General features: G+C 47.3%; 1 long non-coding RNA gene across 2 annotated transcripts in view; it reads left to right on the plus strand.

Annotated features, from left to right (window-relative positions):
* Positions 1-25,757, plus strand: part of LOC102489098 (uncharacterized) — a 53,655-nt gene extending 27,898 nt beyond the window's left edge. Inside the window, exons 2-3 of one of the 2 annotated variants that reach the window (XR_337322.1) lie at positions 23,118-23,248; positions 25,686-25,757. This is a non-coding gene — a long non-coding RNA (uncharacterized LOC102489098). Of the gene's footprint in view, positions 1-23,117; positions 23,249-24,514; positions 24,563-25,685 lie in introns of those variants that run through there. The other variant, XR_003547805.1, reaches the window with a different exon arrangement.
* The last annotated feature ends 291 nt before the right edge of the window (positions 25,758-26,048 follow it).

The raw sequence follows: 26,048 nt of genomic DNA on the forward strand, positions 1-26,048 counted from the left end.
TATATATATATATATATACTGTATAAATACTGTTATTTTCCTTTCCTTTTCCTTAGTATATTTATTTCTTCCATGCGCAAGAGAAAGTGAGAGAGACAGCACCCCTTACAAAGTCCTGATGCCAGAATCCACCCCAGGCCTGTGCATGCCCAGCATACTCAGGGAGGTCTCTGGATGTGAACCAGAACATTCTTATATAGATCAGCCTCACAGAGCGTCATATTTTACCACTATGCCACTGAGATCTGCTTATTATTTTTTTGATTATTTAAAATTATTTCTTTATTTAATTTGATTGGTTATTATTATTTACTATTATTTTGTTTGACCAAAGAGACAGCGAGAGAATGAGAGAAGGGAAAGTGAAAGAGCAAGCTGCCAGATCAGGGACTTAAACTGGAGTTAGCCATGTGGGAGTCCAGCACCTTAACCATTACGCCACCTGCCGGCCCCCAATATTTTTTTATTTCCATCTGCATGGAATATCTTTTTCCATTCCTTTGTGCTCAGTCTATGTCTTCACAGAGAGGTAAGTTTCTTGTAGGTAGGATATTATGGAATTGGTTGTTTTTTGTTTTGTTTTGTTTTTGTTTTTGTTTTTGTTTTTTTTCTCCCATTCAGCCAGTCTCTGTCTTTTTCCTTCTTTATGAAAGAGATGGGGGAAGAGAAACGGAAAGAGACAGATATAGGCACCTTCAACAGTGTCTTGATACATTGTGATCATCCTGCTCCAGCCTCCCAATTAGCTAGGATTACAGGCACACACACAGCCACTCTCAGTGTGTTCAGGTTGGTCCAGGCACTGAATCCAGTCCTCCCATGTGGCTTCCAGCCTCCCAAGAATCGCTCCTACCTGTGTGCCATCTTTTTATTTTCATACAGTGTGCATGCGCTTACCGGAGAGACAGAGAGACAAAGAGAGAAATCACCCCTGGGAAGATGACCATGATGCAATCCTTTCTCCTCTGTTCTCCTCGGGATTTTGGGCACGCACACACATGTGCCCAACGTAAGTTTTAAGCCGCCGGGTCTGGGACTCAAACCGCAGTCCACTACGAGGGAGTCTAGTAATGTAACCTTTATGCCATCTGCTGGTCCCCAGTCTATATCTTTTGATTGGGGAGTTTAATTCATTTACATTCCAGGTTGTTATTGATAGGTGCAGACGTTTGTTGTTGTTGTTGTTGTTGTTTTCGGAGAAGTTTTCGCTATAGGGTGCATGCTCTCGAGAGACAGAGAGATAGAAAGTGAGAAATCACCCCCCCAGGGGAGATGGCCATGCTGCAATCCCTTCTCCTCCATTCTCCTCTTGGGATCTTGGGCACGCATGCACACGCGCCCGGTGTGAGTTTAAGCCACCGGATCTGGGACTCGAACCACGGTCGACTACATGGGAGTCCAGCGACATAGCTGTTACGCTAACTGCTGGTCCCTAAGTGCGGACTTTCTATTGGCTGTTCTCTGGTTGTGTTTCCATTGTTTGCTTCTTCCTCTATTATTGTTTATCTTTGTGGTTTGATAATTCTCCATAACATGCGACTTTGTTCTTTCCTCTCTCTTATTCATGTGGCTGCTATACCAGTGAATTTTATACCTTTATGTTTTCATGAGAGTCTTTATCTTCCTTTTGCTTCCAGATGTAAAACTCCCTTAAGTATTTCTTGAAGAACTGGACTAGTATTGGTGAATTCCCTCTGCTTTTGTTTGTCTGAGAAATATTTTATTTCTCCTTTAATTCTGAAGGATAGCTTTGGTAGACAGAACATTCCTGGTTGGAATTTTTTTCTTTTAAAATTCTGAATATATCTTCCCATTATTTTCTGGCCTGTGAGGTTTCTGCTGAGAAGCCTGCTGTTAGTCTGATAAAGGCTCATTTATTTGACTTGACCCTTTTATATTGCTATTTTTGTCTTTGACTTTTTTTTTTTTTTTTGAGAGAGAGAGAGAGATTTTTGCTATAGGTGTACATGCTTGCTGGAGAGACAGCGAGATATCACCTCACCCCAGGAGGGATGGCCATGCCACAATCCCTTCTCTCCCATTCTCTTGGGATCTTGGGCATGCATGCACACGCACCTGGCATGAGTTTCAAGTTGCCGGGTCTGGAACTCAAACCATGGTCGACTACATGGGAGTCCAGCGATGCAGCCATTGCACCATCTGCTGGTCCCCGTCTTTGACTTTTTTTTTTTTTTGAGAGATTTTTTTTTTGCTATAGGGTGTGTGCACTCACCAGACAGAGAGAGACACAGAGACAGAAAGCGAGAAATCACCCCCCAGAGGGGATAGTCACGCCACAATCCCTTCTCCTCCATTCTCCTCTCGGGATCTTAGGCACGCACGCACACGCGCCCGGCGTGAGTTTTAAGCCACCGGGTCCAGGACACGAACCACAGTTGACTACGTGGGAGTCCAGCGACATAGCCATTACGCTAACTGCTGGTTCCCTACTTTTAATAGCTTGACTATGAGGTGCCTTGAAGAAAATCTTTTTTTTTTTTTTAAGTTTCTTTATTTCTTCCATGGGAGAGAGATGGAGACAGAGAGACAATGCCCCCAACAGAGTCCTGCTGTCGTAATCCACCCCAACTTCAGCCAGCCTTGGATCATAGCAAGTACAGGCCTGGTGTGTTCAGGGAGGTCTCTGGATGCAAACTGGGAACCTTCCCATGTAGGCTAGCCTTACAGAGCGTCAGATTTTTCACTGTGCGCCACCATATGGACCCCAGAGAAGAGCTTTTTCTTTCAAATCTGTTTGGTGTCCCCTGTATTTCCTTAATCTGAACATCCATATCTCCCCTTAGACTTTGGACAATCTTAGTTATTATTTCATCAAAGACGTTTTCTATGTCTTTTCCTGTCTGGTTTTCTGTAACTCCCATTATTCAAATATTTGATCAATGATGGTATCCCATGCGTATGTATGTTTTCTTAAAAAGAAAAGAAAAAAGAAAAAGAAAGTTGTTTTTTTTTTTTCCATCTGACTGGATTATTTAAAAAGTTCTGTCTTCAAGTTCAGAGATTCCTCTCTTTGATTTGGCCTGTTGTTGATGCTTTCAGCTGTATTTTTTATTTCCTGTATTGACTTCGTCTTCAGGATTTTTGTTTGGTTCTTTTTTAAGATATTTATCTCTTTGTTAAATTTCTCATTTATTTCATGGATTGTTTTTCTGATCTCATCGAATTGTCTGTTCGCTTGCATTTTATTGAGTCCCTTAAGATCATTATTTTGAATTCCATATGTATAATTTCTTGGATTTCCTTTTCTCCGTAGTCTGTTACTAGAGAATGGTTTTGTTCCTTTCAAGATTTCTTTTCTTTTCTTTCTTCTTCTTCTTCCCCCTCCCCCATGTTTCTTATGTCCCTGCATTGATTTCTGAGCATATGGTGGAAAAATCACCTCTTCTTATTTTAAGGGGTAGCTTTTGCGATGAAGTTTTTCTTTCTAGATTTTTGCTATAGGGCGCACGTAATTGCCAGAGAGACAGAAAGCAAGAAATCACCCCCAAAGGGGAAATGGCCATGCTTCAATCCCTTATCCTCCAATTCTCCTCTCGGGTTTTAGACCCATACACACGTGCACCTGGCATGAATTTTAAGCTGCTACGTCTGGGACTCGAACCACGGTGGACTATGTGGGAGTCCAGTGACATAACCATTACACCATCTGCTGATCACAAGCAAAGAACTTTTTCTTACAAGTGTGTCCTAGAGTATCTCTGACCTTGGTTCTGTTTGGGTCAAGCAGTATAGTCTCTCTTTGGGGGCAAGGGGTTAGAATCTATGCAAGCCGTGTCTGTGAGTACCTTTGTGGTCAAGACTGAGTGTTTGTATTAATAAATGGAATGATGCAGCTTTGTTGAGGATGGGGTTCCCCTGGTGCATGTAGACCATGGCTATTTAATCCTGGCTGGGGGTACACACTGCATGGGAACCCCACCAGTGAGGCATCTCCAAGGCAATTGTAGCAGGTGCCAGGTGTGGGGTGCTGGTGACCTCAGGCTCTAGGTGGCACATCTAGGTGAGATGTGTGCAAGGCTGGAGCAAGTGTGGTGCCAGGGCCCTCACCAATAGAGTTGCTTACAGCAATGGTGACAGCAGGTGTGTGGGGAGGCAGGTAGTGTTCTTAGGCCCTAAGTAGGGTGCATGGAAGCCCCTCCAGTTGATGATACAGCTGCTGCAAACAGGCGGTATCCTCTGTCCTAATGGGATACATGGGGGGAATGGAGGCTGTGGGCAGGTGGGCAGGTGCTAGAGGCCCCATGGGGTCAGGTCTGCCAGATCCATGGGTTCTACACACTGGGCACAAAATGAGGAAGCTGTGCAGATGTCAGGGCCAGGGATGGATCCATTGGGTCCACAGCCCCATGGAATGGAAAAGCTGCATGGGATGAATGGGTAGGACTGTGGGGGTCCCACTGGGGACCCACAGGATGGGGAACCAGATAGCCATCCCTGGTGATGGGGATGGGCTCAAGGTCCTAGAATGCAGGGCTGCTGGCTCTGCAGGTGCATGCTGTACTGAGCAAGTGGGGAGTCCAGTGACATAACCATTACACCATCTGCTGATCACAAGCAAAGAACTTTTTCTTACAAGTGTGTCCTAGAGTATCTCTGACCTTGGTTCTGTTTGGGTCAAGCAGTATAGTCTCTCTTTGGGGGCAAGGGGTTAGAATCTATGCAAGCCGTGTCTGTGAGTACCTTTGTGGTCAAGACTGAGTGTTTGTATTAATAAATGGAATGATGCAGCTTTGTTGAGGATGGGGTTCCCCTGGTGCATGTAGACCATGGCTATTTAATCCTGGCTGGGGGTACACACTGCATGGGAACCCCACCAGTGAGGCATCTCCAAGGCAATTGTAGCAGGTGCCAGGTGTGGGGTGCTGGTGACCTCAGGCTCTAGGTGGCACATCTAGGTGAGATGTGTGCAAGGCTGGAGCAAGTGTGGTGCCAGGGCCCTCACCAATAGAGTTGCTTACAGCAATGGTGACAGCAGGTGTGTGGGGAGGCAGGTAGTGTTCTTAGGCCCTAAGTAGGGTGCATGGAAGCCCCTCCAGTTGATGATACAGCTGCTGCAAACAGGCGGTATCCTCTGTCCTAATGGGATACATGGGGGGAATGGAGGCTGTGGGCAGGTGGGCAGGTGCTAGAGGCCCCATGGGGTCAGGTCTGCCAGATCCATGGGTTCTACACACTGGGCACAAAATGAGGAAGCTGTGCAGATGTCAGGGCCAGGGATGGATCCATTGGGTCCACAGCCCCATGGAATGGAAAAGCTGCATGGGATGAATGGGTAGGACTGTGGGGGTCCCACTGGGGACCCACAGGATGGGGAACCAGATAGCCATCCCTGGTGATGGGGATGGGCTCAAGGTCCTAGAATGCAGGGCTGCTGGCTCTGCAGGTGCATGCTGTACTGAGCAAGTGGGTGGGGCAGCATTCTCTGCTGACTGGCAGGTGGGAATCTGAACTGGGTGAGTGGGTGGGGGCTGCAGAGGGAAGAGGAAATCAAGTGTCTAATCTTTTTTGGGGGGTTCAGGTTTTTCAGTCAGGGAAGGTTGCCCAGAATTCTCTAGAGGGGGGTGTCTAGAGACCATAGTCTCTGATGAGGAAGGTACCAAGAAGCCTTAGTCTCTGGGAGACCCATACTGATTCCCAACATTTTGGGGGCATCCTCCCGCATACTACACCACTTGTTTCCCTGAGGCAAGGGGCTGTGAAGATCTAGGTGCTGGGGTCATGGCTGGATCACTGGGCTCAGCTGCTGACCTGGCTCTCTTGACCTTTATGTGGGAACATTGGAGTAACAGTGGGACCTCAAGGATGTAGAGGTTCAGAATCTACTGACCCCGGCATGATTTTAAAACAGCACGTCCAGGAATTGAACTGTGGTCTGCTATGTGGGAGCCCGGTGCCATAACTGTAAGGAATGGGCTGATCACGTGAGAAAACAGAAATGTAGAGCTTTCATTGGGAGCGCTCCTGAGCAATGTTGCTGGTCCGGCAGAGAAAGAGGGGGAGCCAGGCGAGAGAAGTCTGCGTTAGGGCAGGGTTTAGCGATTTGTATAAAGGTATAGGGAAGGAGAGTGTCTCAGAGGTAGAAACAGTCCATGTATGGTAAAGGTTTAGGGGGAGAGCGCGTGTGCTGAGTAGAACACGTGTGCACAGTAGAATGCGTGTGCAGAGCGCGTGTGCAGAGTAGAGCGCGTGTGAGGATTAGGGCGTGTGTGCAGGGTAGGGCACGTGTGCGGAGTAGAGCGCGTGTGCGGAGTAGAGCACGTGTGCGGAGTAGAGCGCATGTGCAGGGTAGGGCACGTGTGCGGGGTAGGGCGCATGTGCAGAGTAGAGCGCGTGTGCAGAGTAGAGCGCGTGTGCAGAGTAGGGCTCACATGCTACATCCGGGTTAGATCCCGGTGCAGTGCAGGTCTGATGACAGACTAGATCCAGGTCACATTAGCTGACTATGGCTTGGTGTCCAATCCCCACATCCAAACTGCCCAGGCCTCCAGCCTAACAATAACCACTACACTGCAACCTGGTGGCCCCTGTATTTTTTTTTTCCTTTATTCAGACAGACCACAGGAATGTGCCCTGAGAGTGAGAGAGGTGAGCACCCTCCATAGGCTCATGTCAGCGGTCAAGCCCCTTCCTCCTGTCCTCCAACTTGTGGACCTTGGACTCTTGCATTTGGGGCCAGAGTGTGTTCAAGGCCGACAGGGAGGAGATTGGGATTGCCACTGGCTTCTCTTGAGCAACACTTCACCACTGAGCTGTGGAACCCATCCTTGGATTATATTTCTACAGGAGGAAAAATAAAGCTCTCATTTAGTTCTCTTTCTTCAGGGGTGGCATTGTCTCTTCAGCATTCTGGCAGCTGCCCATCCTGTTCCAGGTGCTAAGAGACCCCCCCACCACCACCCCAGTGGCTGGGCTCTGAGTGGTCACACATGGTAATGAGGATTGTGTCCTCTTTCTCTGCTGTACTCTGGAAGTAAGGCAGGCTCTTCTGATGCCTAGGAAAGCTGTGAGGTTCAGACACTTTAAGAGGTTTTTTTGTTTTTTGTTTTTGCCTTAGGGTGCCTGTGCTCACTCCGCTGCGGGGAAGAGACAGAGACAGTGAGCAGGACCGTGACAAATCACCCTGCAGGGCGGATGGCCACCCTGCAATCCCTTCTCCTCCATTCTCCTCCTGGCATCTTGGGCATCCACGCACATGTGCCCAGAGCGTTCTAAGCCACCAGATCTAGTACAGGAACGCGGTGGGAGACTCGGACACTTTAAGTAAATTGGCCAAGGTCACATGGATTAAAGGACAAGGGCACACCTCGCCCTCATGGCTCCTGATGCCCACTGGGCCCTTGCGGTTTACATCTCTCCTCAATGGCTCCACACTGGTCCCCAGCTAAGCCGGCCCTGGCGATGACAAGCACTAGCACTTGGGGTCAGCATTTCTCACCACCAGAAGAGCACGCGTCCTTGGCCACCTACAGACTCCGAGGAAAGGGATGTTTTGTGTCCAGTTTCCATGTCATGGGGGGGTCCCTTTTGAGGGGGGGGGGGGGGAGGCCGCAGGATACTCGCAAGTCTCATCCACTGACTCACGGTGGTCCGAGGGAGGCCCTGCGGCCACCTGGGGGGTGCCCATCTTCCCCAGCAGCAATGGCCCCCTACTCTGCGTACCCTGCGCCCGCGGGCTGCCTGGCCGACCTAGGTGCTAACCTCGGAGGAGACCCCTCCTTTGAGACTTTGGGTGGTTGGGTAGGAGCTGGACCAACCCCCGCCCCGCTCCCACGCCGCCGGGGCCCACCAGGCAGGCGGGGTGAGGGTCGCCGTCTGGCGTCCCCGCGGGCTTTTTCAGCAGAGCCGCGGCCCGAGGTTCTCGTCCCCGCCCGGGGTTGCCGGAGCGCTCCCGCTCCAGAAGGCTTCGCTGGAGGACCCGGGGCAGAGGGGAGGCAGCTGCGCGGCGGCTGCTGTCTGCCGCAGCCCAAGGCAAGGGTCGGGTTTCTTGGCAACGGGTCCCCAGCTCCGGTCGGGCTCTCCCCCCTCCCCCGTCTCTCGCCCTCCCCCACTGAGGCTCTGCGGAGTCGGAGCCCGGGGACCCAAGGGCGGAGCCCCAGTGTGGTCTGGCGGCCGCGACCTATGGGCGAGGGCGGGGGGGGGGGGGGGGGGCCCGGGCGGGCCGGGCCGGCCGGCCCGCGTTTGCCCTACGGCGCTGGGGGTGGGTGCGGGGAACGGGAAGGGCCCGAGGGGTGTGTGTGTGGGCCGGGAGGGGGGCGACAAGTCTGTTTCCGCCCGGCCTCCGCCTGTTCGGGCTGAAACGAGTCTTTCCGGTGAAGCTGCCCAGCCGGGTCGCCTCCTCCAGCCTCCCGGAACCGGCCCGGAGACGTGCTAGACCTCGCCCAGGCCCAAGGCGAGTTCTGAGGCCAGGCCCCACGGGTGGAGCGGCTGCAGAGGGAGGCGAGCCCGAGTCCGGGTTCCAGCCCCGCTGCCAGCCCCCGAACCTTTTCACCCCCCAATCTGACCCAGTGCGTTCTTCAAGGGTTCCCTGGTTCCTGTTTTGGAACAGCTTCCTGGCTGGTTCTGAGAATCACGGCTCCAACCCAGCTTTAGTACTTTGCAGCTGGGGAAATCGAGGCCGAAGTGTCCCAAAGCCGCACCCGGAGTTAGCAAACAGCAAAGCCTAGGAGGAGCAGCCTGGCCCAGACCGAGGTGTGTCCAGGCCCTACGTCTTGGGGGTGGCCTGGGGCAGACCAGAGCGGGCAGGGACTCAGGAAGGCCTGGGCAGCCGCTGCCCGGATAGCGCCTGCGGTGGACCAAGCCGGATCTCTGCGAGGGTCCCTGGCTTCACGAAAATCAATGAAAAACAATCCTTTCTTTCCTCCATCGAGAAATGGAGATTCCGTTTAACCTCTGCAAGTCAGCAGGACAGGAACCTCTCTGGGTCCCAGCTTGGCCCCAGCATAGACCCGAGGGCATGTTAACCGGGGCCCGGTATTGGAAGGGAAGCAGCCTTCATTTCCTCGGCGGTAAGGTCTCTGATTGCCCCAGTCTGGTTTTTCAAAATCACAGCTTGAGAAGACCCCCCCAGGGGAAGTACCCAGGAGAATTCCTTTATCTGCTCAACCTTGACTCAGACTTACAATCAGCATTTGATCAAGAAACTTGGTCAGTTTCTCAAAATGCAGAATCAATCGCTGATTTTACTTTTTTGCTTGGCATTTCCTTGGGATATTCTTGTTCCAGGGAATGAAAGATGATAAACTATTGTCTTAAATTCTGTCCTGGTTAGCATCCTTCCTCAATTCAGGATTTCCCTGGAGCCAGCTCTTTGCAGCTTCAGGTTTATGATTTTTTCGAAAATATAATTTTGATGAATTTTTACCTCTTCCTCAAATTAGAAAATCCCTTAATTAGAGGAGAAAACATTTTCAAAGAGAAAGGCCAGACTTTTAGAGCAAGTCCTGGAGCAAGGCTTCTTTAAGGAAATCTCTGGGCAGGCAGGCCCTCTCTGCAGAGTGGTGAGCAAGAACCAAGAAGACCTTTCCTGTAGCTCTCGGCCCCCTTCTTCCAGTTAATTCTTGGCTAGGAAATCAAGACTAAAGGAAGGTTTGCTTCAAGTTGCTCATCCTCCTGCAGAGGAGTCTGACTTGAGAGAGTGATCTTGGTTAAATTGTTTTAAAATCAGGCTTCAGTGGTCCTATGGGATCTGAAAGGAAATTTCTTTTTATAAAGACATTCCCAGCTAATAAATGAGGCAGGAACAATAGAATAGCAACCATTATATCCCTAATAAATTAATGGATCTAGTGTGATGGCCATGGCAATAGACATCACAAAACAAAAACTCTCAGGCCAGCTGGTGGCATGGTGGTTAAGGTGGCTGGATCCCACACAAGTGATAGTGCGGTTTGAGTCCTAGACCTGGCAGTTTGCAAAACATGCAGGGAGTGTGTGCATCCAAAATTCTGAGAATGGGCGAGAAGGGATTGCGGTGTGAATCACCCCTGAAGGGGTGATTTCTCACATTCCCTTTCGCTCTCTGTCTCTCTCTCTCTCTCTGGCAAGTGCATGTGAGCTATAACAAACTAAAAGAAAAAAACAAGAGCGAGCGAAAGAGAACACAATGCTGTTGTATTCTCAGTACCATAAACTAGTCTATAAACATCTCTCATACCCTGACTCATACATACTAAACTTGAATTTCATTGATCCTCATCTATCAATAGATGAACTACTGATACAGAGGAAATACAGAATACAGCAAAACATGTTAAACAGTGCTAAGGGAAACCTAATCAAAACAAACCTGTTCTTGTGAAACTACAGGAGGAACAATGTAGTTTTTAAATAATGAGTCGCAAGGAAAATAATCACATTTAGATCCCAATCAAACAAATGCTAAACACAAAACAAGTGACAATCATAGGATACTTGTAAATTTGAATTTTGGTGGGATATTTGATATTAAAAAGTATCCTTGAGGCCAGCAGGTGACTTAGTGCTTGAGGTGTTGTATTCCCACACAGCTGACTGTGGTTCGAGTCCCGGACCTGGTTGCTTGATTTCTTATTTTCTCTCTCTCTGTCTTTCTCTGTTAAGCACATATGTCCTATTGCAAAGTTAAAAAATAATAATAAATAAATCATTTTTTAAAGTATTCTTAAATTTTTTAGGACTGAAATATTATAGTTTTATTTTTAAATCATCTTTTGGAAATGCTTGCTAAACTATTTGCAGATGATATGATATCTGTAATCTATTTCTAAATAGTTCTACACAGGAGCAAGGAAAGTAGGTGGTATAAGTAGAAACAAGACTGGATGATAGCAATGGATACACAGTAGAACATTACGTTATTCTATCATGTTTGAATTTTTTCCAGGGTTTTCCCAAACTTTGGCACTGGTGTTGAAACCTGGGCTCTGAACAGCTGAGTCTCTGAGTTCAGATACATCCCTTCTCACTAGTTGTCTTGGTCCACTATTGTGTTACTAAGGGAAATAGCTGAGACATTTATCAAGGGTCATGTATAAAGAATAGAGGCTTATTTGGCTTATGATTCCTGTGGCTGGAAAATCCAAGGGCATGGGGCCAGCTTTGGGCCAGCCTCTGTTCTACCTGACAACATGGCCGACAGAAGCCAAGAGGATGGTGGTGAGTGCAAAGAGTGACTTGAGGGGGGACCCAGCAGTTAGCGTAATGGCTATGTCACTGGATTCCCACTTAGTCGACTGTGGTTCACATCCCGGACCCGGTGGCTTAGAACTCACGCTGGGCGCGTGTGCGTGCATGCCCAAGATCCCGAGAGGAGAATGGAGGAGAAGGGATTGCAGCGTGACCATCCCCCCTGGGGGGTGATTTCTCGCTTTCTGTCTCTATGTCTCTGTCTGTCTGGCGAGCGCACGCACCCTATAGCAAAAAACTCTCAAAAAAAAAAAAAAAGAGTGACTTGAGGGCAGCCATCTTCCTTTTATAACAACCCACTCTTGTGAGAACTAACCTGTTCTTCTGAAAACTAGACCCCACAACATCTTGTGAGACCATTAATCCATTCATGAAGGTGTTGCCTCCATGATACAAATATTGCCAATCAGGCCTTACCTCTTAAAAGTCTTGGTACCTCCCAATGCCATTACACTGGGAACCAAATTCCAAAATGTGAGCCATTATCTAAAACATAGAGTTGTCCATTCAGCACGTTGAGGACCTTCTGACTGTTTGAGTTCCTGATATTATGGAACTCACACTCCAGATTAAAAAATGGCAAAGGAGCACAGAAGGCTTTGCCTAAGAATTGCTATTTGATATGAGTCCTGACAGGTGAAAAGGAGTTCCCTGCATGCTGCCAGTTCATATTCTATCAAATGAGATGTTAGACTAGATTTACAAAAGGGATCCATTAAGTCCAAGCAGATTCTGTGATTATAGTTTGCCTAAAACAAAGCTTTTTCTTCTCTGTATGTCTCTCGAGAAAGTTGAGAGACCTGCATGGACTTTACTTTGTTAGCTGAAGCAATTCAATTTGAGCTAATGGTCTTGAATCTCGCGATTGTGTTTAGAGACCAAAATATTTTTAAAAATTCATGATAGGACCAGCAGGTGGCATAGTAGTTAAGGTGCTGGACTCTCAGGTGGCCCACGGCCATTTGAATCTGGATCCAGCAGCTTGAAACTCATATAGGGCACATGTGCATTCATGCTCAAAATCCCAAGAGGAGGATGGAGGAGAAGGGATTGCGGCGTGACCATTCCCCCTGGGGGGTGATTTCTCACTTTCCTTCTCTCTGTCTCTTCAGCAAACACAGGTGGAGATGCAAAAACCTTTTTTTTTTTTTGGAGAGATTTTCACTGTAGGGCGCATGTGCTCACCAGACAGACAGAGAGAGACATAGAGACAGAAAGCGAGAAATCACCCCCCAGGGGGAATAGTCACGCCGCAATCCCTTCTCCTCCATTCTCCTCTCAGGATCTTGGGCACGCACGCACACGCACCCGGCGTGAGTTTCAAGCCACCGGGTCCGGGACACGAACCACGGTCGACTATGTGGGAGTCCAGCGACATAGCCATTACGCTAACTGCTGGTTCCCATGCAAAAACCTTTTTTAAAAAATGTCACGAAGGACCGGCAGTTGGCGTAACGGCTATGTCACTGGACTCCCATGTAGTCGACCACTTTTCGAGTCCCAGACTCGTTGGCTTAAAACTCATGCCGGGGCGTGTGTGCATACGTGCCCAAGACCCTGAGAGGAGAATGGAGGAGAAGGGATTGAGGTGTGGCCCTCCCCCCGGGGGGGGGGGCGATTTCTCGCTTTCTGTCTCTCTGTCTTTCTCTGTCTTTCTAGCGAGCACATGTACCCTATAGCAAAAACCTCTCCCCCAAAAAACGGTCATGATAGAGCACATGTGAGAATAAGTGAGAGAGAAAAACATCCTCACGGGGTTTGATCATGCTGTGATCCCCTTCCTCCATTCCTCTAGTTTATTGGATCTTGGGCATTCATACATATGCCCGATATGTTTTAGGCTAACTGGGCCAGGAATTTGAACTATAGTCACACCATGCGGTACCCAGCTTCTCTTGGGCTTTCCTGTACTGCTTGTCGTAGAGCCAGCCCATGGAGGCCAAAACATCTTTATGTTAGTGGTTTACAACCTGATTTTGAAATGGTCTCAGATTTATTTTCACCACTCAGTTTTCGAAGGTATCTCACGAAGTAGCCTTAGCTACATCTTCTGCATTTGGTAGTGGTTATCAGCGTTGGTAATGAAGCCTACTTCCTCTTCAAGATGTGCCTACGTTAGACACCCTCAGCCTTTCCAACCACTCTAGTCTTCCTTCTCTTTCTGTAGGGCATGTAGTTCGAGGCCGTGCATGCAGTCTGGACTTCAGGTTAATTGATATTCTGCCCTAATAGGATAACTTTGTGCTTCAGTGGCCCCTTCCCCTGTGTGACATGAACCAACCACCTGCTAGGGAAAAGCTTGCAACAGCAGTAGTCATTTGGCAAGTAACTGTATCATCTCTTCATTCTATTGTGCAAAATTAATTTTGTGTTCTGTTTATCCTGTTTATCTCAGTTTTTTTATTTTGTTTTTAAGTTTTTGCTATAGGGCATGTACACTCATCAGAGAAAAGAGAGAGAGAGAGAATGGGAATGTGAGAAATCACCCCCCAGGGGTGGGTGGCCATGCTGCAATCCCTTCTCCTCCATTGTCTTCTTGGGATTTTGGACATGCACATACATGCACCTAGTGTGTTTTTCAAGCCACCAGATCTGGGATTCAAACTGCATAGTCAGCCATGTGGGATCCAGCTGCCTTAACATCCACACCACTTGCTGGCCCTCATACCAGTTTTTATGGTTGACTGCACTTTAGTTATTATTATTATTATTATTATTATTATTATTAGAGAGAGTTTTGCTATTGAGTGCATGCACTCACTGGAGAGACAAGAGAGAAAAAAAGAAATAAAAAAATCATTCCCCAGAGGGGATGGCCATGCCACAATCCCTTCTCCTCCACTCTCCTCTCAGGATTTTGGGCATACATGTACATGTCCAGTGTGAGTTTCAAGCCTCTGGGTCTGGGACTGGAACTGAGTCTTAACCACTACAACCCTTGCTGGCCCCTTGATTGCACCTTAAAAGAGCAATTCCTGAAACGTTTAAGTAAGTGAGATAAGAATCTTTAAATTTGGTTGCTCTATGTTTGTTGAATGGGTTGACCTCAGCCATGATGTGAAATTAAACAGATTGTCTTAGGGCCCTAGCAAGCATCTCACAAAGTGATTCGGAGCCTGGAAGAGGGCTGGAAATGCTAAGAATTCACCTAATTCTTACTGCTATAAACCAAAGATACACTTCACTGTGGGAAAAAGTATTGAAACTTTAGCTGTGATATATTGTATGTTTCCAGTGATTGCTTGAAAGTTTCTTACACTAATTTAATTAGAATAATTTACCTTAACAGAAAACGGTAATTTTCTACTCTTTCCAACCAGTTTAACCAACGTATACTTTTTGTTTTAACCTACCCAGATGGAATTTATTATTCCAAAGCCAATACTCTTAAACCTTAATTTTTGTGCTAACAATCATTATTGGTGAGGAATTATGGTAAAAGAATAGTTGAGAATTCTGCTCCTGGCCCTGGAACACCAACTTGGATCAAATGAAACCTCCCACCTTGAACAACTAGAATAGCTAGATTATTTTTAAAATATGTTTTTAAATATTATGTCTTCATTCTGTTGTGCAAAAAAAACCCTTTCTTTTAGGTTTTTGCCATTGGGCATGTATGCTCACTAGAAAGAGATGAGCGAGAGAGACAGAGAGAGTAGGAAAACACCCCCTAGGGGAAGGGGTCATGCCGCAATCCCTCCTCCTCCATTCTTGGGATTTGGGGCATGTACTCACAGATGTTCATTGTGATTTTCAAGTTGTCGGGTCCAGGACTTGAACCACAGTTGACCATGTAGGAGTCCAACACCTTAACCAGCATGCCACCTACTGGCCCATGCAAGGTTATTTTTGTGTGTTCTGTTTACCCTTTCCATCAGTTTACCTTTTTTTCTCAGTTTTTAAATTTTTAAAAAGTTTTGGTATAGAATGCATGAGAGAGAAAGTGAGAGAGAGGGAGAGAGGAAAAGTGAGAAAATTACTACCCAAGTGGTGAGGGCTTGAGGGGACAAGAGCCTGGAGAGAAGGGAAGCATAGAAATATGAGCCTGACGTTCAGACTGGTCTTCCCCTCAGCACGTTTGCTTCTAGGAGCAGTGACTTAAAGGCTCAGAAGCAAAATAAAATGTTGGCAAACTCAGAAAGCCCTGGTAATACCCTAGGCTTTTGGTTAGGGCCTCCGAAAGGCTATGTGGGTAGTAAGGGCACATCTCAAAAGGACTACTCTCAAAAGATGCAGCTTTGACTCAAACTAGATTTTAAAAGTCTGCCACTATATTAACTGCTGGACAAAAGCAGAAAACAATCTCTGGAGAAAGATAACATTATTTACAGCATCACGTTCGTTCCACAATTTTTCATACAAACAAACGTGGCATTTGATCAAAATCTACTGTGCATACCAAGAGACAAGACAAATGACTCAAAGCTGAGAAGAGACAGCCAATAGAAATTGACCTGCAGAAACTCCAGTTATTGGAGTTACCAGATACAGTTTTTAGAATAAGCTCTGAGTAGGCCAGCCCTGTAGCCTACTGGTTAAGGGAGCCAGATCTCACACGAACTGCTGTGATTTGAATCCTGACCCTGGTGGCTTGAAAAATATGTCAGGTGCATTCATTTGCATGTCCCATATGTTAACAGGATGCAGAAATGGAGGAAAAGGGATTGCGACGTGAGCATGCCCCTCTGGGGTGAGGGGTGCTTTCTCCCTGTCTCTCTGGTGAGCGCACGTGCCCTCTGGCAATTAAAAACAAAGTAATCTCCGATTGATATATTTTAAGAGATAAAATATAAAAGGGAGAATTTCAACAGAGAATAGAAATACATAAAAATGAATCCATGGAAATTCTATCACTGAAAAATAAAACCAAAATAAGAACTCATTAGGGCTGGCACCATGGCCCAGCGGCTAAACGAGCCAGATCTCATTTGGCCATCCCTGGAAGCATGGAAGACATGTCAGGCATGTGTATCTGCATGCCTGGAATCCTGACAGAATGGAGAGATGGAGGAGAAGGGATTGCGGCATAACCATGCCCCATTTGGGAGGGTGCTCTCTCTTTTCTCCCTCTCTCTCTCTCTTTGTGGTGAGTACACACACCTCTGGCAATTAAAAAGAGAGAGAATACATTAAATGAGTTTCAAAGCAGATTAGAAAGAGATAAAGAAAGGATTAGTGAACTGAAAGAAATCAGGAACCAGCCAGTGACAAGGGGGTTAAGGCAATTGGATCCCACATGGCCGACAGCATAGTTTGAATCCTGGACCTGGATGCTTGGAAAACATGCTGAGCACATGTGTGTGAGTGCCCCAAGTCCTGAAAGGAGTGAGAAAAGGAAAAAGTATTGTGGCATGACCATCCTCAACAGGAGATGCTTTCTCACTTTCCCCCTTTCTGTCTCTGGTGAGCATGTGCACCTTCTAGCAAATTTAGAAAAATAAAGAAGAAGAAAAGAAAGAAAGAAGTAGAAAAATCTCTGGACTCAAGTGCCAAGAGACAAAAATATAGAAAATACAGAAAGAATATGTTACATTTTTAACATAAAACTAGTATAAGTGCAATTAAAGTTCTAGAACTTTATATCCAGAGAGAGAGATAATGGAACAGAAGCAATATTTGAATCGACAATGGCCAGGAATTCCCCCAAGTGATGAAAGACATAAATCCGCAAATACAAGAAAACTGTAGAACTCTAAATAGTATGAATACAGAGACAATCACACCAAGATACATCATCATAAAATTACTGAAAGCAAAAGAGTAAGGGATACTCTTAAATGAAGCCAAGTCAAATGACAAATTACCATCACTGGAACTACAATTGGTCTGACAGCTAACTTTCCAACAGAAATCATGATAGCTCGAAGAGAGTGAAATGGCATATTTACCATGTTGGAAAGCCAATCCACAATTCGATAGCCAGTAAAAATGTGTATCAAGAATGCAGGTTAAATGAGGATGTTTGAAAATAGACCCCCAAGAATGAGAAGCATGTATCGCTAACAAATGTGCACTGAAAGGAATAGTAAAGGAATTTTTTTTTTAGACAGAAGTAAAATGAACACAGATGGAATACTAGAAATGAAGGCAGGAAGAAATGCACGAAACAGTAGAGAGAACCGAATGGATAAATCTAAATGAAGACTGACAAAAGCAATGCCTTGTATGGTTTTATGTTTAATAAAATAAGAATTAAAATGCATGCCAATAGAACAAAAAGTGGGAAGAAGTGGATAGAGGATCTTAAACTATGTTAAGGTCCTTGAATTACTTAAGAAATAGTAAAATCACTCATTTATTTTAGTTTTTGTTTTGTTTTGTTTGCCACGGGGCACATGCATCCATAAGAGAAACAGAGAGAGACAGAGGGACAAAGCAAGAAATCAACCCCCACGGGGGATGGCCACATCACAATCCTTTCTCCTTCATTCTCTTCTGGGGATTTCGAGCACTCACGCACACGTGCCTGGCAAGATCTTCAGAGCTCCAGGTCTGGGACTCAAACTGCAGTCAGCCATGTGGGAATCCAGCCACCTCAACCACTATGCCACCCATGTTTTAGAGTTTAATAAGTTCAGGATGCACGTTGTAATCTGTCTTAGTCTACTGTAACAAAACGCCAAGACTGGGTAACTTACACCACTGAAATTTATTTTTCACAGTTCTAGAGGTTGGAAATCCAAGACCCAGGCACCGGCATGGTTAGGTTCTACTGAGGACTCTTCCTGGCTTGCAGATGGCCATCTTTTCACTGTGACCACACTTGGCAAAGGGGTGGGGACATGGAGAGAGATAGAGAGAACTCTAGGGACTCTTCCTATGTGGTCACTAATTCTTTCATATCAGTACCCTATCCTTATGGCCTCATTTAACCATAATTACTTCCATAAAGACCCTATCTCCAAATATAATCACACTGGGGATTAAGACTTCAACACAGGCCAGCAGGTGGTGTGGTGGTTAATATAATCATACTGGGGATTAAGACTTCAACACAGAGGCCAGCAGGTGGTGTGGTGGTTAAGGCACTGGACTCCCACATGGCAGACCACGGTTTGAGTCCCAGGCCTGGCAGCCTGCTCTCTTTGTCTCTCTCTGGTCAAATTAGGTAATAATGAATAAAATTAAATAAAACATTTTTTTAAAAAAAGACTTCAACACATAGATGTTGTGGAATCATAATTCATTTCCTAGCATAATCTCTAGAATTTAATTACTAAAGGAATAATAATATATAGAAAAAAATCTTATAAGGGGGGAATGACATGAAACAGAGGTCTTCTTTTGCCTCCAAAGAAGTCAAAGAAGAGGTCAGCAGGTGGTGTAGTGATTAAGGTTCTGAACTCCCCCATGACCAACTGTGGTTCAAGCTCTGGACCAGGAAGCTTGAAAATCACACCAGCATGTGTGGTTAAAATCCCAGGAGAAGATGGAAGGAGGAGGAATTGTGGCATGGCCATCCCCTCAGGAGTGATTTCTTACTTTCCCTCCCTCTGTCTCTCTCTGGTGAGCACACACACCCTACAGCAAAAACCCAAAAAAGAAAAAGAAAGTCAAAAGCAACATAAACTAGGTGAGATGAGTAGAAAGGAAATAGAAACATTGAAGATTTAAACTCGAATATATGAACACTTAGATTAAATGGGCAAACTACAAACATCGTCAGACTGCACAAATAACCAAAACCCAACTACATGTTGAAATACACCTTAAGCATAGGGATGAGAAAGGTAGAAAGTGGGCCAGCAGGTGGCATTGTGGTTAAGGCAATGGATTTCCCATGGCTGACTGTGCAGTTTGAGTCCCGGACACAACGGCCCAAAAATTTTGCTGGGCACATGTGTGTGCACGCCCAAAATTTGGAGAGGAGAATGGAGGAGAAAGAATTGAGACATGACCACTCACCCTGGAGGGTGATTTCTCACTTTCCCTCTCTCTGTCTCTTTGGGCCTTGTGACAAAAATCTAAAAAAAAAAAGAAGGAAGAAAGTAAAAAGTTGGAAAGATGTACTAGGCCAGGCCAACAATGACTGAAGAGATAGTTGAGGCAGAAAGATGGATATTTCTTTTCTTTTTTAGTTTGATATAGAATGCATGTACTCACTGCTGAGAGGGAGAGAAAGCAACCCCCAGGGCAGCTGTCCTGGGGAACTGGGAGGGTTCATAGCTCCAGAGAGAGACAGACACGCACTTCTCTGACCCCCAGACACCGGGTGTGCACTGTAGCAAAGGCACAGAGCCTGACAAGAGAGCAACCTGCTCTTCCCAGAGAGCTCATTAGTTCCCCCCTCGTGCCCTTCTTCAAGCATGTATTGAGCACCAATTTTTTTCTTTCTTTTGTTTTTCAGAGAGGTTTTTGCTATAGGGTGCGTGCGCTCACCGGAAAGAGAGACACAGACAAAAAGCGAGAAATTAACCCCCAGCAGGGATGGTCACGCCGCAATCCCTTCTCCTCCATTCTCCTCTCGGGATCTTGGGCACGCACGTACACGCACCCGGCGTGAGTTTAAGCCACTGGGTCTGGGACTCAAATCATGATGGACCACATGGGAGTCCAGTGACATAGCCGTTACACCAACTGCTGGTCCCTCATTTTCTTTTTTTTAAGAGAGATTTTTGCTATAGGTCACATGAGCTCACTGGAGAGATAGAGGGACAGAAAGCAAGAAATCACCCCCCTGGGAGGATGGCCAGGCCGTAATCCCTTCTCCTCCATTCTCCTCTCAGAATCGTGGGCACACATGCCCAGTATGAGTTTTAAGGCACCGAGCCTTGAATCGCAGTCCAGCGACGTAACCATTATGCCATCTGCTGGTCCCGAGCATCACCTGCTGCTATGTGCCAGGCACTGTTTTAGGTTCTGTGAGTCCTAAGCTGAGTAAGACAGAGTCACAGAGTGTACCTTCTGGAGCTGAGGAAGTCTCCACAGAGGAGGTGACATTTCAGCCAGCTCTGAAAAAGGTGAGCAGGTGTCTGTAGGAAAACAGAGAAGAGGTGGGGATCTCTGGCAAAGGAAGCGGTGGGTGCAGAAGCACAGAGCCATGAGAGAAGGGCAGAGTGCATACCTGCCATTGGAGCGTGGAGCTGGACAGCTGATGCACAGGCAGGGCCAGTTCTATAGGCCTGGCTCGGGAATCAGCCAGGGAGCCGCAGTCTCTGAGATGGCAGACTCCCTTGTCTGGGAGACCAGAGGTTCCCCTCCTCTGGTCTTCTCTTTCTCCCCAACAACCTCGTTTCTCTTGAATGCTTCAGCTGACGAGGCCTCCCGTGTGAAAATATGTCCCTGTCCCAGACACCTGCAGGGAGCTGGCTGTCCCTGGACTCTGTCACCTGTGGGTATTTGGAGAATCTTCATCTTTACTTTCACGGCCCTTTTGACTTGAATTACACCACAAAGGGCATTCAGGAATAAGAACGTCTCTGCTTAGCCTTCAGTGTCCTTGAACTCCTGGCTCCCTCCTCACAGGGCAGGCGTCTTTGAGAGGCAGTGCATTGCCTCCTTTTCTTCCCGATGGGAAAAATCCTGGCATCAGTAGGCACTGAGAGCAAAGCCATTATGGTTCCATATCTTAGTGGAGAGGAACCTTCTTGTCCAGAGGAATGCCTTTTGTCTTAAAGTTACAATGTTTGACCTGGAGAGGAAGTTTTAGATGTGAATCTCACTAAAGGAGTAATACCACACTGAGAGAGAAAATAGATCACTCTGCAGAGAATGTGAAATAAATGTCTTCGCCATAAAGCTTCCAGATGATAAATCCTTTGTTCAGAGATGAGAGACATGGTTGTTGCTAAATTGCAAAGCAGTAGTAGCTGTCATCAGGCAGCTGGACCTGTTTCCCTTTGCATAAATGTTTAAGAGTTGAAAACAGTGGGGGCCAGCAGGTGGCGTGGTTGTTAAGGTGGCTGGATCCCGCATGGCCAACTGAATGGTTTGAGTCCCCCACCTGGCGGTTCGGAAAAACGTGTCAGGCATACATGTGTGCATGCCCAAAATCCTGAAGGGAAAATGAAGGACAGAGGTTGACAGCAGGCCATCCCCCCTAGGGAGTGATTTCTCACTTTCCTTCTCTCTCTCTGTCTGGTAGGTGGTATGCCCTATAGCATAGAGCTGAAAATAAATAAATAAAATAAACAAGTGGGAGACTTGAGTAGTATCTTAACTCCTGGAGTCTTTATAACAGCTTGGAGGTGAGGTATCATCATTTCCTGTCTGCAGTTTCATATAACAAACGCTGTTACTGTTGCTGTTACTAGTCTCTGCCAGGTCCTTACTTAAAGCACTTGAAACAGTAGCATTTTATTCTTCACAGCAACATTACAAAGTAGGACTCCTTCCTCACTTTGCAGATGAAGAAATGGAAGCTTTAGGAGCCAAAAGGTGGCGTAGTGATTAAGGTGCTGGACTGCCATGGGGTCGATTGCAGTTTGAGTCCCAGACCTGGCTGCTTGAAACTCACACTGGGTGCATGGGCGTGCCCAAAATCTGGAGAGGAGAATGGAGGAGAAGGGATTGGGGCGTGGCCACCCCCCGGGGGCGGTGGGGGGGGGGAGGTGATTTCTTGCTTTCTCTTTGTGTCTCTGTCTCTCCAGTGAGCACAAGCACCTAATAGCAAAAAGCTCTCAAAAAAATAATAATAATAATAAAAATGAAGCTTGGAAGAGGGCAGATGATACTTGCCTGCGATCTCATGTGGTAGCAGGAACTAGCCAACACAGTTTGCTTTTTCCCTCTGATCTAAGCCCTATATTCTTTCCAAAGTAGTATTCCATCTCAAAATATGAAAAAAGTAAGTGGGGAAGAGTTTTTTCCCTAGTCAGTGAACTTTGTAAAAGATCTAAAAAATTAAGACTAAATGGGCAGCTACAGAGGCCAAAGTAGGAAAAGAATCAACTTTTATGGAGCCGGGGTTTTTAATTATTATTATTATTTAACTTTATTTATTTAAGTTTGACTAGAGAGGGACAGAGCAAAAGAGAGAGAGGAAGGGAATGTGAGAAAGCAAACCACCAGGTCCAGGACTCGAACCACGGTCAGCCATGTGGGAGGGAGTCCAGTGCACTTAACCACCCTCCACCTGCCGGCCCCTGGAGCCATCATTTGTTATCTCATTGATCCCTGTAATAACCCAATGGCAGAGGTGTTGATACGCTTTAAAGACTGGAAATTAAGGCACGTTAGAGATCTGATCTGGGGAACTGTAGAGATCACGTCCTTGGACTCTTGGGCTCCAGTGTTCTTCCTTGCGTAGCCGCTGAGAAGTGGGTTCCCTTGAGATCTCCCCCCACACTCATTGAGCCCCAGGGCTTGGGGATGACAGCTGAGAAAGACCAGGGGAATACCTTCCGGGCTCTGCGTGTGCTGTCTCGATGGTTGAAATGCCCGTATGTTCTGGGCAGGGGTGAGAGCTGGTGTCTCTCCCACCCCTTGATCACTGCCCCCTCCCACCCCAGCTGCTCCGTCTCTGGGGCCTTTGCACTAACCTGTCATCCACTGGCAGGTGAGGATCAAGCGTGGGAAGGACGGGAGAAGGCCTTGGTCCTTAGGGGTGGTTCTCTGACCTTCAGAGTCTTGGCACGTGCTCGGCAGTGTCTGGAAGGCTTGCACACTCATTAGAACTGATTGCTTTGACTGGTGCAAGGCACTTTCCTGGTCCTTTTGTCCAATGATGTGGCTTCAAAGCCAGACAGAAAAAAAAAAGAGAAGACCATTCGCTGGTATCTTAGTCTGCTTGGGCTACCGTAACAAAATCCCAAGACCAAATGGCCTAGTCCACAGAAACTTCTTTGCACAGAGGCTGGGCAGGTCCGAGGTCAGGAGGTCAGCATGGTCAGCGAGGTAAGAACTCTCTTCCTGGCTTGTAGGCAGCTGGCTTCTTGCTTTATCCTCACATGGAAGAGAGCTTGAGCAAATTTTCTGGTGTCTCTCCTGACTAGGGCACAGATGCCATCATGAGGGCCCCACCCTCATGACCTCGTCTAAACCTGATCACCTCCTGATGACCCCGTCTCCAAACACTATCACGATGTGGGTCTTCAACTTGAGAATTTTAAAGGAACAGGATTCGGTATGTAGCACTTCAATCCATACCGCCTTTGAGTGACTCCCTTGATCTCTTACCAGTGTAACGGGCACTATGATTTTAAATCATAGTGGTAGCCAGTAACAACCCCGGCCTTGTTGTGTGTTCTTTTTCCTCTGTCTTTACAGAGGCCCTTTGGCAGGTTCACACAGGCAGACCAGGAGTGGCCTGTCTCCTCCACTGAGAAAATGGTCCTATCCCAGCCTCTGACAGGCTACCTGCTCTTTCCCCAGTGAGCTCAGCAGCGGAGGGGAGGAGGGAAGGAAGCCCCTCGTCTGAGCATTAATCTAGCACCTGAAGATGCAAAGAAAGTGCCTCCCGGCCCCATTTGAAAGTCTTATTTTTTAGATTTTCACCATAAGGTGTATCCACTCGCTAGAGAGACAGAGAGCCAGAGGAGGGCTTTCTCCTCCCAGGGGGATGGCCATGCCACAATCCCTTCCCTTCTATTCTCCTCCTGGGATTTGGGGCACACGCACACATATGCCCAGCATGATTTGCAATCTGCCAGGTCTGGGACTCATAGCACGGTCGGTCGTGTGGGAGTCTAGCACCTTAACCACCATGCCACCTGCTGGCCTGAAGGTTGTCTTGGATGAAGTGGCTGGTGTAATTTTTAGACTTTTACAAATTTGCATCTTTTTAAACCTCCCGAGTTTGGACCTTGTAGACTCAGCTACTAAACATGGAGTTTCATGGAAGCCATTGCCTCGGTCAACGGATTAGCTCAGTCTTCCTGACCTGGCCGCCCTCCCTTCTATCCTCAGGAGACCCCCAGCTACTCAAGCCCTTTCTTTCTGGGGCACAGACACCTGTGTGCGTCAGGTCGTCACTCTGAGCGTTCTAAGAGGGAGGAGACAGGGCTCCCAGGAGACGTGGATGGCACAGCCCCACCCAGCCTAGGAGGCGGAAGCTCCACCAGTGACCTGAGTGGGCGGTACAAGCCTCAGGACTTCTCACAGGCTGAACTTCTGGTGTTTGACTTGTAACTGCTTCAGAATAGCCTGGACCTAGACTTGTCCCGAAAGTAGACTCTGGTCCCAGCTTCCAATTGCCAGTGCCCCTGCCCGATGTCCCGCTGCTCTGGCACCATTGCCCGACACCTCATGGCTTCTCATTGTTATCTCATTGATCCCTGTAATAACCCAATGGCAGAGGTGTTGATACGCTTTACAGACTAGAAATTAAGGCACGTTAGAGATCTGATCTGGGGAACTGTAGAGATCACATCCTTGGACTCTTGGGCTCCAGTGTTCTTCCTTGCGTAGCTGAACCTCTGCACACACCTCCTCCCCCCTCCGGATGTGAGCGACTGTCCTGGGACTTGTGTTGTCCCTCCCTGCCCTGCGGAAGTGTGCCTGTGATCACACCTGCCAGGTGGCTTATGAGGAGACCAAGCCAAGCCTCCAGGTAGGACAGCTTGGGTGGGGCACCACTGCAGACCTGGCAGTGTGGACTGCTCCAGTGTGGTGGAGAAAGGAGGTTTTATAAAATTGCTCAGTAAAAAGACATGTTTTTCCAGTCCCCTGTGGGGTGGGGGTCAGGGATGAGTTCAAACCAAAATGTTGGATTCACATACAACCTAGTAGTGAAGCCAGCAGGTCCCGTTCAGCTTGGGCAAAGTGACACCAAAGCAGCTGACTCAACCCAAGTCAGGAGGCACTCGAAGGTAACAAAAAGGCCTCCATGTGTGTTTTCTTTCGTCCTTCCCCTCCTTCCTTCCTTTTTATTTTTTTTTTTAAGAATTATTCATTTAATTTTTTTTATTATTATTATTTTAAAATTTGATCAGAGAGAGAAAGTAAGAAAGAAAGCCACCAGGTCCGGGACTCTAACCACAGTTGACCCTGGCTGATCTTGGCACTGGGAGTCCATCACTAACTACCATGCCACCTTCAGCCCCCTTCCTTCCTTCCTTATGCCAGGGAGCATGTGTGCATGTGAGAGGCAGAGAGAGCCCCCCCCACACCCCAAAGAAGCCTGATCCCACCGTAATGCGTTTTACCCCGATTCTCCATTCCATCATGATCCTGGGCACACACATATGGTGTGTTTTTCAAGCCAGTGGATCTGGGACTCAAACCCTGGTTAACCACGTGAAATCCAGTTTCCTCTGTACAATGCTTGCTTAACCACTGTGCTGCAGGACTAGCCCTGCTTTCTTGGTTTACTCTTATCTTCACCCTGTGGAACACATGATCTTTCTGAAATCCAAGATTCAAAGAGGTGAGGGAACTTGGCCATAGCTACATAGTACATCCATGATAGGACAGGATTCAAAAGCAGGCCCGCCAAGGCCAAAGCTCCCAGGGCACTCAGACACCACTGTGCAAAGCTCCCAGGGCAGTCAGACACCACCAAAAATGGGGACAGATAACCGATATTTTAAAAATTATCTCATTTTTTTCTTCTTTGGAGAAAGATCACTCTTCACTCTGTAAGTATGACTGCTTCATGACTCTGCAGACCCTGACAGATGCAAGGCACACAGGACAAAGGGCCACAGCAGGGGCACACTGTCCAGGTAAGGAAGAGGTGAAGGCAGGAGCTGGCCGTTCTCACCCTGCCTGGGTGCCCGGTTGCCCTCAACCCTCCTGCACAACACGTTGCCTCTGCTTGATGTCCACGGGGCTGTGACCGCACGGGGGCCGAGGAAGCTGGGAAGTAAACTTTCACCTTTGCCAAAGTGGCCGTGTCTCTCAAAGGACACATTTGCTCTAAAGAGCACCTTCTGAGACCCAGTGCCTCCTCTTAGAGAGGTGTCACTCAACTTCAGAGAACCCTG

Source organism: Tupaia chinensis, unplaced genomic scaffold (genome assembly GCF_000334495.1).
Source record: "Tupaia chinensis unplaced genomic scaffold, TupChi_1.0 Scaffold145396_1, whole genome shotgun sequence".
In the NCBI taxonomy this organism is placed as follows: Eukaryota; Metazoa; Chordata; class Mammalia; order Scandentia; family Tupaiidae; genus Tupaia; species Tupaia belangeri.